Source organism: Eumetopias jubatus, unplaced genomic scaffold (assembly GCF_037043125.1).
Source record: "Eumetopias jubatus isolate StellerSeaLion01/CBP00866 unplaced genomic scaffold, mEumJub1_p1.0 scaffold_3, whole genome shotgun sequence".
NCBI lineage: Eukaryota > Metazoa > Chordata > Mammalia > Carnivora > Otariidae > Eumetopias > Eumetopias jubatus.
Window position 1 is genome coordinate 118,437,339 of NW_028274809.1, and position 15,741 is coordinate 118,453,079.

The window sequence follows — 15,741 nt, forward strand, 5'->3', positions numbered from 1 at the left end:
AAGACAACTATATAAATAAATAAAAATAAGCTTTAACACTTTTGCTTCTTTGAACGGTAAAGAGTATTGAGAAATGGAAGTGAATGTAGCAAACTAGGTGAAAATATAGGTTTTGGAGGTTAGAAAAGCTAGGATTGCATTTGGTGGTTACTTTGTGAATTTATGCAAATTATTTAAACTTTCTGAATCTCAATTTTCTTCATGAAATTGAGATAATAATAATATCCATGGCATTAGGTTGTGAGGATCAAAAGAGAGAATCTATGTAAAGATTTAAAATTTCCGGGGCGCCTGGGTGGTTCAGTTGGTTAAGTGTCTGCCTTTGGCTCAGGTCATGATCCCAGGGTCCTGGGATAGAGCCCCAGGCTCCTTGCTCAGCGGGGAGTCTGCTTCTTCCTCTCCTTCTGTCTGCCACTCCCCCTGCTTGTGCTCTCTACCTCTCTCTGTCAAATAAATAAATAAAATCTTAAAAAAAAAGATTTAAAATTTTCCATCACTGGCAGTATAGTGGGCTAGAGATTGTAAAAATTATATTCAATATCTTTTTTTAGTCTTTAAAACTATATGGACTAGGTCATAAGAGAGTAAAAGATTCCTCTGAAATCAGGAATGAGGCTGTAGGATAAATCCAAGGAAATGAGAAGTTATCACCCATTCAGCTAGCCTGGAAGCATGTTCCAGTCCCAGGTGGTGCAAGCTTTCGTCCTAATGGACACATGGGTGGTCAAGGGATTCGGTGGGAGGAGAATCAGAGACCACTACAGAAAGACAAGGCACATAACAGGCTATGCCCTCAGAGAAATGTAAACTAAGGGGAAAACATAAACACCTTACCCAAGAAATAGACAAGAAAAGTTATCTGTCTTGGTCTTGACTTTTACTGGAAGAAGTAAAAGTCTCCCCTGAGTCAGGTTGTCAGATTCAGAAATAAAAATAGAGAGTGCCGGGGATTTTTAGGGCAGTGAAACTATTCTCTATGCTACTATAATGGTAGATACATGTCATTATACATTTATCAAAATCAACAGAATGTACACCACCAACAAACCCTAATGTAGACTATGGACTTCGGGTGATATCATGTGTCAATGCTGGTTCATTGATTGTAACAAATATACCATTCTGGTGGGGGATGTTGTTGGGGGGGAGACTGTATGGGTATGGGGAGGAGGGGTATGTGAGAACCCTATAGTTAATGGTCAATTTTGCTGTGAACTCAAAGCTACTCTAAAAAATAAAGTTTATTTATTTTATATAAACAACATACTTATACTAAAAATGTATTCATCATTTATTTGATATTCAAATGTAACAAGGCATCCTGTATTTTTTATGGCAATATTACCCTTGAGATCCATGGCTATTAGCAAGACCTAATATGGATTTGGGTCCTGAATTCACATTATCTGTCTAAAATCTATAAGCTAAAATATTTATATTAAATAGGTCAAAATTTGTGTTATCCCTAGGTACCTGGTAAAAGCAAAAAACTTCATCCTGTAAAATGTACCTTTCTTTACCCCAGGTCTGGAAACATTCCCACAAATAGATCTCAAATAAATATAACATTACAATAAAAAACAAAAAACATACAAGGAAACAGAAGAACCACAGGAAAAAAATAAATAATGGAATAGACTCACCAGGACTTTAGATATAGGAATGATCAGCTATAGAAAATAAAGTGTTTAAAGAAATAAAAGAGGGGGCACATGGGTGGGTCAGTCAGTTAAGCATCTGCCTTTGGCTCAGGTCATGACCCCAGGGTCCTGGGATCGAGCCCCGCATCGGGCTCCCTGCTCAGCGGGGAGCCTGCTTCTCCCTCTCCTCCCCACTTGTTCTCTCTGTCCCTATCTCTGCTGCTATCTCTGTCTCTCTCTCTCAAATAAATAATAAAATCTTTAAAAAAAAAGAAATAAAAGAAGAAACCATGAGCAAGGAGAATTTTAAAAATGACCAGAAACATTAAAAAACAAGCTTCTAAACTAAATAGAATTATTGAAACAAAAAAACTCAGAGAAACTATTAAATAGCAAATTAGACATGATTGAATAAAGAATCAATGATCTAGAATCCAGAATCCAGCACAGAGAAAAAGAAAGAAAAATATGAAGGGTAAGTAAAGAATACCAAAGCTTGAGTAAGAAGAACTAACAAATATTCGATTGAAATTCCAAAAGGAGAAAAGATCAGAATTTTCCAAAACTCATAGTAGTTTTGAGGATTGATAAATCCTCAGACTTAAGAATCATAAAGACTACCAAGCAAGATAACTTTAAAACAATAAACAAACATTACAAAAGAACTGAAGAACGCCAAAGCCAAAGAAGAGATTCAAAAGCAGCCAATGAAAAAGATATTACCTTTGTATCTAATTAGACACTCAACTGACTTCACAGCTGCAACCATGGACCCCCTGAAGAATACCACTTATGAGGTACCAGGAGAAACACAATATCAATCTAGAATTACGCACTCAGCAAAACTATCTTTCAAGAGGTATGATAAAATAGAGACATTTTCAGATAAACAGAAACATTCTGAACTGTATACCAACAAGAGACCTCCCTAAAAGACTTTCAGAAGAATTTACTACATGAAGAAGAAAATGAGACCAGATACAAAAAGGAAGGATAAGCCAAGAAAGAGGTAACTATGTAAGTAAATCTAAACAATTATCAATAGTATAAGATAGTATTAATAGTCTAACCTGTGGGGATAAAAACAAAACAAAACAATATTTATAAAAACACATATTAGACCATAAACCAGGTCTTGCAAATTCTGAAAAACTGGTATCAAACAGACCACATTTCCTGATCACAATATAATGGTGATAAATCAATTTTTAAAATACTAAAAAAACCTCTCCTATATGTAGAGAAATTACAAAACATAAATAATTCATGTATCAAAGAAACAGTAAAAGGGAAATTAGAGACAACTAAAACTGAATTATAACAAAAATACTTTTTTATCAAAGTTTATGGTGTTTAATAGCTACATGATGTTTAAGAGGAAGAGAAAGAAGAAGGCAGGTGTGGGGGGTAGGGGGAAAGCACTTCTCTATTGTTTACTCTGCACCAGGTATTATTCTAAAGATAAAAACTGAAATTCATGAAATGGAAGACAAAGATACATTAGAGGAATGATAAAGTCAAAAGTTGACTCTTTGAAAATATTAATAAGATTAATAAATCTCTAGCATGATTAATCAAGAAAAAAGACAAATCATGAGATTACTCTTAAGGATAGAGAACAAACTGAGGGTTGCTGGAGGGAGGTGGGTGGGGGATGGGCTAGATGGGTGATGGGCATTAAGGAGGGCACTTGTTATGAGGTGCACTGGGTGTTACATGTAAGTGATGAACCACTGAATTCTTCTCCTGAAACCAATATTGAACTAACTAGAACTTAAATAAAAAAAAATAAAAATAAAAATACTTTTAAAAGTAAAAAAAAAGAAAAAAGGCAAAACAAAGAATATCATCAAAGTGATATGACAACAATATAGGCAGAACTAAAAGGTAAGACTATACTATAATCAATTTTTTGCCTATGCATTTGAAAACAAACAAAATGCACATATTCCTAGGAAAAAAAATAGAAAATTGACTTAAGAAACAATACCCACAACCATTAAAGTGAGTCAGCCATTTGAAACCTTCCTATGAAAGAACCAATTTCTATACACTATTATAAATCATTTTACTAAACATTAAAGGATGAAATAATTCTATCTTACCCAAACTCAACCAGAGAACAGAAAGAGTAAATAATACTGAAACAGATATGAAAGATAGGTGAGGATCTCTACCTCACCTCATACTCCTTCCCCTGCACATACCAAACAAATAATAATTTATGTGCCCTTAATGTTAAAGACATAAAACTTCAAACTTTTAGAAGGAAGGTTATTTGGAGGAGACTATATGATACTGGGATAGGAAAGAACTTCTTAACTCACAAAAAGCATTAATCATAGAAGGAAAAAGAATGAATACATTAAGAACTTCTGTTCTGAAACTTCTGTTTCACCATAAAAATAGGTGAAATAATAAGTTATACATTAGAGAAGATATTTGGAACCTATATAACCAAAAATGAATTAGTATCCAAAATATATAAAGAATAAGCAAGCCAGTTTTTTTTAAAAAGGGCAAAATAAATTATCAGACATTTTATTGGAAAGGAATGTGTAAATGGCTAATAAGTATATGAGAAGATGCATGGGGCACCTGGCTGGCTCAGTCAGGGGATCGTGAAACTCTTCATCTCAGGGTTGTGAGTTTAAGCCTCATGTAGGGTTGTTGAGATTACATAAAAAGAAAATATTAAAAAAAGAAAAGAAAAGAAAAAAAGATGCTCAACTTCATTAGAAGTCACAAAAAGGAAAATTCAAATCATAATGAGATACAATTTTATATCCCGCCAAATTACAGAAATTTGAAAACTGAAAATATTGACTTTTAATAAGGATTTAGAGCAAAAAGAAGTTGCACCTACCACTGGTTTTATGTATAAATTGGTACGACCACTTTGGGAAAGAGTTTAGGATTCTTTTTAAAAGTTGAACATGCAACTCCACTATGATCCAGAACTTCTAAATGTATGCCCTAAAGAAATCTGTACATGTATTCTGGGAGACCTGTATGAAATATTCACAGAAGCATGTCTGCAACAGTTAAGACTGGAAACAACTCAAATGTTTATTCATAGGATAATATAGATATATATACATACATTTTGGGATATAAGTACAGTGAAATACTTTAGAGCACAGAAAATGGATGCACTATTACCTCAAGCATCAGGATGATGAATGAAAAAGCAATGAGAATACATATACTATGATACGTTTTAATAAAATTTTTTAAAATAAGCAAAAATTGGGGCGCCTGGCCAGATCAGTTGGTTAAGCGTCTGACTCTTGATTTTGGTTCAGGGGATGATCTTAGGGTCATGAGATTGAGCTCTGCATTGGGCTCTGCACTGGGCATGGAGCCTGCTTAAGATTCTCTCTCTTTCTCCCTCTGCAACCCCCCAACTTGTGCGCACTCTCTCTTTCTCTCAAAAAAAAAAAAGCAAAAATTAAGATATATATTGCTTAGGGACATATATATTTATGGTGAAACAATAAAGAGAATTAAAAACAATATTCAAAAGTGGGAGAAGATATTTGCAAATGACATATCCAATAAGGAGTTAGTACCCAAAGATATAAAGAACTTATACAACTCAACACCAAAAAAACAAATAATCCAATTAAAAATGGGCAGAAGAGGGGTGCATGGGTGGCTCAGTCGTTAAGTGTCTGCCTTTGGCTCAGGTCATGATCCCAGGGTCCTGGGACTGAGCCCTGAATCAGACTCTCTGCTCAGTGGGAAGCCTGTTTCTCCCTCTCCCACTCCCCCTGCTTGTGTTCCCTCTCTCGCTGTCTCTCTCTCTGTCAAATAAGTAAATAAAATCTTTTTATAAAAAGGGGGGCAGAAGACATTTCTCCAAAGATATACAGATGGCCAACAGACACCTGAAAAGATGCTCAACATCACTCATCATCAGGGAAATGCACATCAAAACCACTTCACACCTGTCAGAATGGCTAAACAACAAGTGTTGGAGAGCAAGTGGAGAAAAAGGAACCCTCTTGCACTGTTGGTGGGAGTGCAAACTGCTGCAGCCACAAACAATATGGAGGTTCCTCAAAAAATTAAAAATAGAATTACCCTATGATTCAATAATTCCACTACAAGATATTTACTCAAAGAATACAAAAACACTAATTTGAAAAGATATATGCACCCCTATGTTTATATCAGCATTATTTATAATAGCCAAGATATGGAAGCTGCCCAAGTGTCCATCGATAGATGAATTGATAAAGGGGATGTGATTTATATATACAATGGAATATTACTCAGCCATAAAAAATGAATTCTTGCCATTTACAACAACATGGATGGATCTAGAGGGTATAATGCTAAGTGAAATAAGTCAGTCAGAGAAAGACAAATACCATATGATTTCACTCATACATGGAATTTAAGAAACAAAACACAGAAAGAGACAAACATAAAAACAGACTCTTAACTATAGAGAACAAACTGGTAGTCACCAGAGGGGAGGTGGGTGAAATAGGTGATGGGGATTAAGAGTACATTTATCTTGATGAGCACCGGGTAATGTACAGAACTGTTGCTGTATTATACACCTGAAACTAATATAACACTGTACATTAATTACCCTAGAATTAAAATAAATAAATAAAATTTTTAAAAAACCAATTTTTAGAATATTGACTCCTTTTTGAGAGAAGACAGGGTGCACAATCGTAGACTAATGTGCAGGGAAGTCCTGATATTTCTTAAGATATGGGGGGTCCAGATGTTCACTTTATTATTCTGCATCATAACACACAATGCATATTCTTTTGCATTATCAATTATTTATCAAAACATGAAAAATGTTTAAAAAGAACTTACTGTGTAGCACATGGTCAGCTTTCAATACCTAATGATAACACAGGAGTTGCTGTGTCTGCTGTTTTGTAGGATGGTGCTGTGCAGCCACCAGATCTCTAGTGGCATGGGACTCAGGGGCTCTGGGTCACTAACTTTCCAGATAGGACCCCCCATTCATGTATGTGGCTGGTCTTGTCATGACCACTAGCTAGGAGAGTGAAGTAGTGTTTCTTCTTTAGCCAGCAGCCTGGTTCATCTTTACCCCTTCATCCTCCCCATCCATCCAACCATCCATCCATCCATCCATCCATCCATCCATCCATCCATCCATCCATTCTTCCATCCATCCATCCATCTGTCCATCCATCGCTCCATTCAATAAATATTTAAGTACCTCCCAAGGTCTGGGAATCTCCAAACTTCAGCTTTCAAAGTCCTATAGTTTGAAGAATCTCAAGGCAACAAATGGGTTGGCAAATTATAGATACATGGATGCAGTCTAATCCAAGGTGCATCTGATCACTCTCCCTTGGCCACCCCTTCTACCAGTGTAGATTGTTCAGATTCATAAACTTGCACAGCATATGATTCACAAACCTTTCCCACATGTTGGCCATTTTCATCCCCTCAATCCTGGTAATGGAAGCTCACAGCTCCCATACACTAACATGAAATATCTGCATGACAGGGAATCAGGGGGTTTTATCATGAACTGACTGTGATATTAGAGAGGGTCTATGTATATTAGTTTCCTATTGCTGCTGTAATAAATTATCACAAACTTGGTGGCTTGAACACAAATTTGCCACCTACAGCTCTGTTGGTTAAAAGCCCAACAGGGGTCTTACAGGGCTAAAATTAAGGTGTCAGCAGGGCTGCATTCTTTCCTGGAGGCAAGGGAAGAATCCATACCCTTGCCTTCTCCAGCTTCTAGAAGCCACCCACATTCCTGGGCTCCTGGCCCCTCCTCCACCTGCAAAACCAGCAATGTCAGATCAAGTCCTCACACAGAATTCCCCTGACCTACTCTTCTGCTTCCCTCTCCCCACTTTTAAGGACCCTTGGGATTTCATTGGGTCCACCGGATAATCCAGGATCATCCCCTTCTTCTAGCATCAGTTGGTGAGGACCCTTACTTCCTCTTTGCCATATAAAGTAGTATGTTTATGTTTCAGGGATTAGGGCATGGACATCTTTGGGGTTGGGGGGGTATAATTATTCCACCTATCACACTATGAGACACCACTCATTATTCCCTAATTTTCTCTCTACATCTTACAATCAAAAACTAAGCTATCGGGATCATGTTATCTCTACCTTCCAGAGAAATGAATTACTTGAGCTATGCCTTAATGTCTATCTTTACAGAGGATCCAAGTGTGATCGAACAACCTCTATGTGTTTTTTAGAAACAACTGAAGTTATTGTCTGGCACATTACTCAATGTTCTTTTAATATAAGAGCCTACACTATAAATTTTTGCTGGAGTTTAATTCCAGGAAAACTTCTGATTCCACAGATGTATTCATCAAATGCAAACAACGTGGACCACAGAGTTGCCTGCCTTGCACTGGCGGTTAGAAAACTTCAGAATGAAATTCATCCCACTTCCTGTAGACAGTTTGTTCTGTTTTAACTCTAAAAAAAATTCTTATTTTGGATTTTTAAAGTTACCACAAGTACTCTAAGAAGTAGTCATTTCTGTCTTAATAAATATAGTAAAAGCATCTTATTAACCATTTTTTAAAAGAAAATAACTTTCAATGACTTTTGAAAAATTTACAAATGCTTTAGCAGGTTCAGAATGCTGTAATTAAGAAATATTAAGGTTTTCTAAGAACTTGGGGTGCCTGGATGGCTCAGCTGGCTCTTAATTTCGGCTCAGGTCATGATCTCAGTATGGGAGATCAAGTCCCGAATCAGGCTCCCCCTCAGCAGGGAGTCTGCTTGAGATTCTCTCTCCCTCTGCCCCTTCCCCTCCTCTCAAAGAAATAAATCTTTTAAAAAATTTTTTTCTGGGGCACCTGGGTGGCTCAGTTGGTTAAACCGCTGCCTTCGGCTCAGGTCATGATCCCAGGGTCCTGGGATCGAGCCCCACATCGGGCTCCCTGCTCATGCAGGAAGCCTGCTTCTCCGTCTGCCTGCCGCTCCCCCTGCTTGTGCTCTCTCCCTCTCTCTCTCTCGCTATCTCTCTCTGTGTGTCAAATAAATAAACAAATAATACAAAAATCTTAAAAAAAATTTTTTTTTTCTAAGAACTTTTCTCTAATGTGTGCTCAACAGATATTTGGTGAATAATGCCTAATAAACAGTGAACACTACAGCATTTTATTAAATCTAGCCCCCCTGACCTAAATGTTGCTAGAATATTCTGTGGTTTTGAGGCCCCAAACCACCAGAGGTAATATGGGAAAGGAGGTGCTTCTCAGTCATATTTCTGGATGTGCAGGTTAAGAGTTCTTTGGCCACACTTTGACATCCAGAGCAATTAGGTACAAATAAGCCCTCCAGAATTTATGTGGGATCACAATGCATCCTGACCAGCCTTTCCTGCTTGAGATTCCTTTAATTACCTTTACGCAACCAATGCTTCAAGCAAACGGGAATTTTCAGGGTTCTCCAAAATTCCTTTACTTACGCTGTACTCTGCACTTGGCATCTTTTCCCATCTCCAATTGTCACATCCCCAGAATACCCCCATGCGCATCCTGAAATGTCATCTCCTTCATGATATGGGCTCTCTTTTTTGAAACTCCACGGTACTTTGTTTCTTTCTTCTGGTTCTTGTATATTATGTTCTACTTCGTAATGCAAGTGTACATACGCAGACATACACACATGCTTATGAACCATTTGAATTATTTATCTTTATAGCCCCTTTTAGAAGAGAGTGTCTTATAAATAATATGTGCTCTAAAGTATCCATTGAATTTAACTGCTGTACCTTTTAAATATATGCATAAATTTTGTTCTAATAGGGATGAAAACCATGCTACCGCTTATTACATTATATTACATTGTATAGACCAGAGTATATGGATAGTTTATCCAAAGGTTTGTTGAAATGCAAATATATTTAGTTTAAGATTCAACAGCTCCCTCTCGTGGCCTCTGTGGGCAATTGAGCTTGCTAGCCTCCAGAGTTAAAACAGAATTTCATTTTATTTTTGGAAATTAAATTTGAAGATTCTCAATCAATTTCAGTTTTGATGTTAAAAGTTAATTCCCACTGAATGGTACATTTTATTTGGCATAAAGGTGTCATTTTTTATGTGAAGAATAAATAGAAGCAATTATCGGTCAATGGTTTCCATCTCAAATGACTATAAATCTGCTTTTAAAATAATTAATAGATTTTAATTTAAATATTAATATTTGATTAAGGTTAAAAAGCAAGTTTTCAGAAAGTCACATATACATTTTCAGTACCTGAGAATGAATGTATCTTGGAACTCAGTGACAATATATAGAACACTCTATTTTTGTTTTTTCCAAAATTTGGAACAATATGAATTACAAATAAGTTTAAAAGCTCAAGCATTCTAACTATACAATCAAATGCTCCAGTTTGAAATGGAACAATTTAAAATGAGGAACCAAGTAAAATGCAAAACGTTAAACCCCGAAGTACAGCTCTTAACGAGGTCCAAATCCCTCAAGTCACCATCCATGCCTATGACCCAGGGGTTTCTGCCATAAAGGGAAAAGCTGATTGAAGGAGGTCAGGGTCTGGCTGTGGGTGGGTCTCCACGCTCTGTGGTGGGCTTCCTAAGGAGCAGCCCAAGTCAGCACATCACACAGTGAGAGGCTAAGCTTCAGGAAAGAGAAAGTGTCTGAATTCTGGCCTGGCACAAAGAGCTCCACCTGGCCAGAAGGATCTTCAGAAGGACCCCAGGGAGAAAAGGGTGGGGATCCTAACCTCCCCTAGTCCTTCCTGACTCCAGAGAGGAGGAGAAGAAAGAGAGGGACAACACTGAAATCTACATCTGTCATTGCTAACGTGACCCCTTTGAGAAAATATAACCTCTATTTAATAGAAGCTTTTCTTGTATACAGAATGTCTCTTTCCCTCTGGATTCCCATTGTTGTCTAGGATTCCAACAATTATTTCCAAGCACCATAAGTTTTGTGAACAGTTTGATGGTTTCCCTTCTGTAGTTGTATTTTTATATAAAATCTGACTTCAGGGAAGCATTTTCATTAATGACATTTATTCTAATTAGGAAGGATGCACAAGAGAAAAAAGGAGAAACACATACACCTTTTAAGTTATATAATCATTTAGCCTGTGACATTAAAAAATGTTTTAAAAACACACATAAAGTATTGTTAGATAAGAGATTTTTTAATCATGAGTTTACCAAAAGCAAAACAAAGAAAAACATGTTGAAACTGTAACTGGTTCTACTGCTATTGAATTTGTTATTCTACAGTATGTTACAAAAATGCATACTGTTTTTCTCTTCCATTAATAAAAATCATATAACTTTGGGGCTCCTCCTTCTTTAGAAACACATTTACTTTCCCTGAGTATCACCCAAATTATAATAATACGCCCACTGAAATCCACCCAGTCAGGGAGGCTTCAATATTCTCCTTCATCCTAAAAATTAAAAACATTATAAAACAGCCTGGGTAAATTTTTAAGAGCTTACCATAATTTCTTTTCATCTGAGTGTACACCAAATGATTTTGAAGTAAGATATAAAAGTATGTGATAATCTATTCACATAATATGCACAAACTTTGGAATCCAAATGCCATTATGTAATTTTTCTGCAAACAAATACAAATAGTTAAAAATTCAAATAATGCATCAAGTAAGCAAAATATTTTAAAAATAGCCTTTATTTCAGGTCAATGGTAAATGGCAAAACGTCAGGTAAGGCTGATGGTGCACAAAATCAATGAACTTCAACCAAACCAGCGGATCACCTCGCTAATAAGCTGCACCTTACTTGTCATCAATGGCTATTGATGGATAGACATCACTGGGTTTCTGACCTGTAAAGGTAATCTCAAATCAGATTTCCTAAATTTTGCATTGTCTAGCTCAGTTGAAGCTTCCCATAAGCTGTCATCCACTTTAGTTGGAGAATAAGGAAAGCAGAAAGATAATTCATTCAAGACTTAAACGACCTTCCTTAGATTCTTTACCTGTTAGTTTTTAGTTGGCCCCAATGGGTAAATCATGGCTTTAAATAATGCTGAGATGAAAAACATGATCTTTTGTTAACATTTCTATCTGTCCATCAGAAAAGACATTTTGGCCTTACAACCATGAAGTGGTTGTTAATACAACTTACTTGTAACAAGACATAAACATGTTATATACATACATATGTACACTAAAATGTGTTAAACCCTAAGCGTATATCCATCCAATAAAAAACAAAAAGGCTGAAAACACTCCCAGGTTTTTATCACAATCAAATATCTTTAAAATGGAAGAAATTTCATGTTTGGTTTTCCATTGGTATGAGGTGACTAATTTGCATTTGCTTATAAAATAAAATCATCCCCAAGTTTGCCTCCAAATGGATTGGCCACAACAGCAGAATATTCGGTGGTGATACTGCAGATTAATAAAGTTCATTTATGGCCTAAAATTATAGTAAGAAGAGGCCTAACTTCGAAAAGGAAGATGTCACCCAAGGGCCCTGACAGAAGGTATACGTTGAAAGTCAAGAAAAGCAGGAAGCTGTGGGTCTGAGACTCCAGGAGGGACAGTGGGGTGGGTAAGGGGAGGGAGGACTGGAAGCCCTTCTTACCAGGTTTGGAGCACTGGAGACACATAAGGACAAGTCCTGGAAAGGAAGGGAAAGATGTGCTGTTAGTACACAGATGTGTGAAAGATTATCTGAAGTTAAATTCGAATGGTGGTTCTCTATTGGACTTGAAAAATATATATATATATGTATATGCGTATACATTTGCACACACACACACACACACACAGAGCTCACATGGCCTTATAGCAGATTTTAATAGCACTGAGAAAATGACGTATTCTACCCAACATACTTGGATGGCGCAGCAGCCCCAGGGTTCTGACTGTGTTATTTTTAACAATCAGCCCTGGGTTTCAAATCCATTGATCTCTGGTTAAGTGCATGGGATCCAAAGCCAGAGCACAGAGGGTCAAATCCCAGACCACCATTTCTTGCTGCAGGACCCAGGGCAGTTATGGAATCTCTCTGCCTGGCTAGCAGCAGAGAATTAAGTAAGAACTAAATGAATTAATGTCCATAAAAGATTTAGAGCTGCGCCTGACACGTTGTAAGCATATGCGAATGCTATGTTGTTATTTTGGGGATTTGCTCTCCATGGCTACAAACTGGACAGTTTCTCAGGAATCCTTGCTCCTTTACAGAATATTTACTGAGCTCTCTCCCTTGGCTCACCATTCGGAAAGAATTTCGGCTCCCGAGTCTCTACGGCCTCATTCCATCCTTCCGGAGCTCATCGCCATCTCTTACCTTCAGAAAGTACACTTTCCTGGAAGCTGCCTGCCACTTCTTAGTTAGGATTGTGCTAATTTATGTTCATCATACCATCTGGATGAGCAGCTACCTATTTGCTCTTTCGTTCACCAAGCTAACACGTAGTTAGTGAAAGCTGGCCGTGGGCCTCTGTGCGAGTAACACAGGCATGAATGAGGCCGCCAGTCTCTGCATCCATGTGTCTTCTCATGTCTTTATTCCCATGCTGGGGGGCCAGACAGAGTGGGACAGATCTGCCACCCTATTGCTGGAACTGTGTGGCATACTGCACACTCCATATCCTCAAGTATCCTATAGGGCTTCTCTCTGAACAAGGATACAATAAAACTTCTGGAAGAGAGAATACTAGAGACACAATAGCTCATGAAGATACGAGCAAGGGAGGAGGGGAGTGAGTGGAGGGTGCTCAGGCTCTTGGGCTATACACGGGTCCCTGGGAAATGGAGCTGGCTTGGGTAGAGTCAGTGATGTCAAGGTCAGCCCAATGACACCTCGGTTGTGGGCACAGAAAGGCCATTTTAAGCCCAATGGTATGGGTATGTCATTTGTATCACTTTCCCACTCAGCTGTTGAAGGATGGATGTTCCAAGTTCTTTCAGCAAGAACTCAAGAAAGTTGGAAGCCAGTTAAATAAAATTAGTGCAACACCCAGGGTGCTGTTGGAGATGGGAAGAATTTGCATTTGGACGCTACTGAGAACTGCAGCTCTGCTGGGACACAGCTATCCCGGCTTCAGGAAGGGCACTACTGTCCCTTGGCGTGACTAGAGCCATGGCAGAGGAGGAGTGCTGTCCACGCGACAGAGCAAACGCACGTCCTACCGATCTCGCCTGCCCCATCAGGAGAAACCCCCCCAGGAGCAGCGGAGAAGGATAAAGCCACAAACCAAGACCAAGGACTGACCGACTGTAAGAACATCGGAGGAAAATGCACAGTGTCCCCAATCCTGCCGGGGGGACGGAGGGGCTTGGGTTGGGGTTCCTACCATTTTACCGTGGGGTCAGAACCCAGACACTTGTCACCATGGCCAGCATCCCCTCCTGTGCCCTCCCCATCTCCGTAGGGCTGGGGGTAGAGGTGACGTCAGAGCCCAGAGCGACGTTGACACTGTCTGCACACGGGAAGAGTGAAGCCAGCACTCGGGGGGCCACGGGAAAACAAAACTGTGCTCTGGCTCCACAACGAAGTCTCTCTGAACAAAGAAAGTATCCCTCCTGGACAGTAAATTATCTCTAAGTAAAATTAACTTTGTTTCAATTGTGTAGATTTTGTCACAAGGGGGACCCTAGAAGGTTTGCCAGCCGAAATTCACGATCCAAGGGGTGCTCAAAAAAGCCATCTTGGAGGAGGAGGAGCCTGTGAGGGCGGCTGAAGGACCCGGGGACCTCGTGGACCAAGAGGACAGCTGGGGGGGTTGGGAGGAAGGACTTAGAGGGCGGGTGGGCAGTTGGGAGGGTTGGGAGGAAGGACTTAGAGGGCGGGGGGGGGCTTGGGGGAGTTGGGAGGAAGGACTTAGAGGGTTGGGGGGTTGGGAGGAAGGACTTAGAGGGCGGGGGGGTTGGGGGGGTTGGGAGGAAGGACTTAGAGGGCGGGTGGGCGGTTGGGAGGAAGGCCTTAGAGGGCGGGGGGGGGGGCGGTTGGGAGGAAGGACTTGGGGGGGTTGGGGGGGTGGGAGGAAGGACTTAGAGGGCGGGGGGTGCGGTTGGGAGGAAGAACTTAGAGGGCGGGGGGCGGTTGGGAGGAAGGACTTGGGGGGGTTGGGGAGGTTGGGAGGAAGGACTTAGAGGGCGGAGGGGGGTTGGGGGGGTTGGGAGGAAGGACTTAGAGGGCGGAGGGGGGTTGGGGGGGTTGGGAGGAAGGACTTACAGGGCGGGGGGGGCGGTTGGGAGGAAGGACTTAGAGGGCAGGGGGTGGGGGGGTTGGGAGGAAGGACTTAGAGGGCGGGAGGGGGTTGGGGGGTTGGGAGGAAGGACTTAGAGAGTGGGGGGGGTTGGGAGGAAGGACTTAGAGGGGGGGTTGGGGGGGTGGGAGGAAGGACTTAGAGGGCGGGGGGTGCGGTTGGGAGGAAGGCCTTAGAGGGCGGGGGTTGGGGGGTTGGGAGGAAGGACTTGGGGGGGGTTGGGGGGGTGGGAGGAAGGACTTAGAGGGCGGGGGGTGCGGTTGGGAGGAAGAACTTAGAGGGCGGGGGGCGGTTGGGAGGAAGGACTTGGGGGGGTTGGGGAGGTTGGGAGGAAGGACTTAGAGGGCGGAGGGGGGTTGGGGGGGTTGGGAGGAAGGACTTAGAGGGCGGAGGGGGGTTGGGGGGGTTGGGAGGAAGGACTTACAGGGCGGGGGGGGCGGTTGGGAGGAAGGACTTAGAGGGCAGGGGGTGGGGGGGTTGGGAGGAAGGACTTAGAGGGCGGGAGGGGGTTGGGGGGTTGGGAGGAAGGACTTAGAGAGTGGGGGGGGTTGGGAGGAAGGACTTAGAGGGGGGGTTGGGGGGGTGGGAGGAAGGACTTAGAGGGCGGGGGGTGCGGTTGGGAGGAAGGCCTTAGAGGGCGGGGGTTGGGGGGTTGGGAGGAAGGACTTGGGGGGGGTTGGGGGGGTGGGAGGAAGGACTTAGAGGGCGGGGGGGGTGTGGGGGTTGGGAGGAAGGGGTTGGGGGGGTTGGGAGGAAGGACTTAGAGGGCGGGGGGGTGCGGTTGGGAGGAAGGACTTAGAGGGCGGGAGGGGGTTGGGGGGTTGGGAGGAAGGACTTAGAGAGTGGGGGGGGTTGGGAGGAAGGACTTAGAGGGGGG

At 41.0% G+C, this 15,741-nt stretch overlaps 1 long non-coding RNA gene across 3 annotated transcripts in view; it reads right to left on the reverse strand.

The window, feature by feature from the left end:
• Window positions 1-15,741, reverse strand: part of LOC148164737 (uncharacterized) — a 156,579-nt gene that overhangs the window by 100,672 nt on the left and 40,166 nt on the right. For all 3 annotated transcript variants that reach the window (XR_015767887.1, XR_015767885.1, XR_015767886.1), the window contains one exon: window positions 12,233-12,268. This is a non-coding gene — a long non-coding RNA (uncharacterized LOC148164737). The remainder of the gene's footprint in view (window positions 1-12,232; window positions 12,269-15,741) is intronic.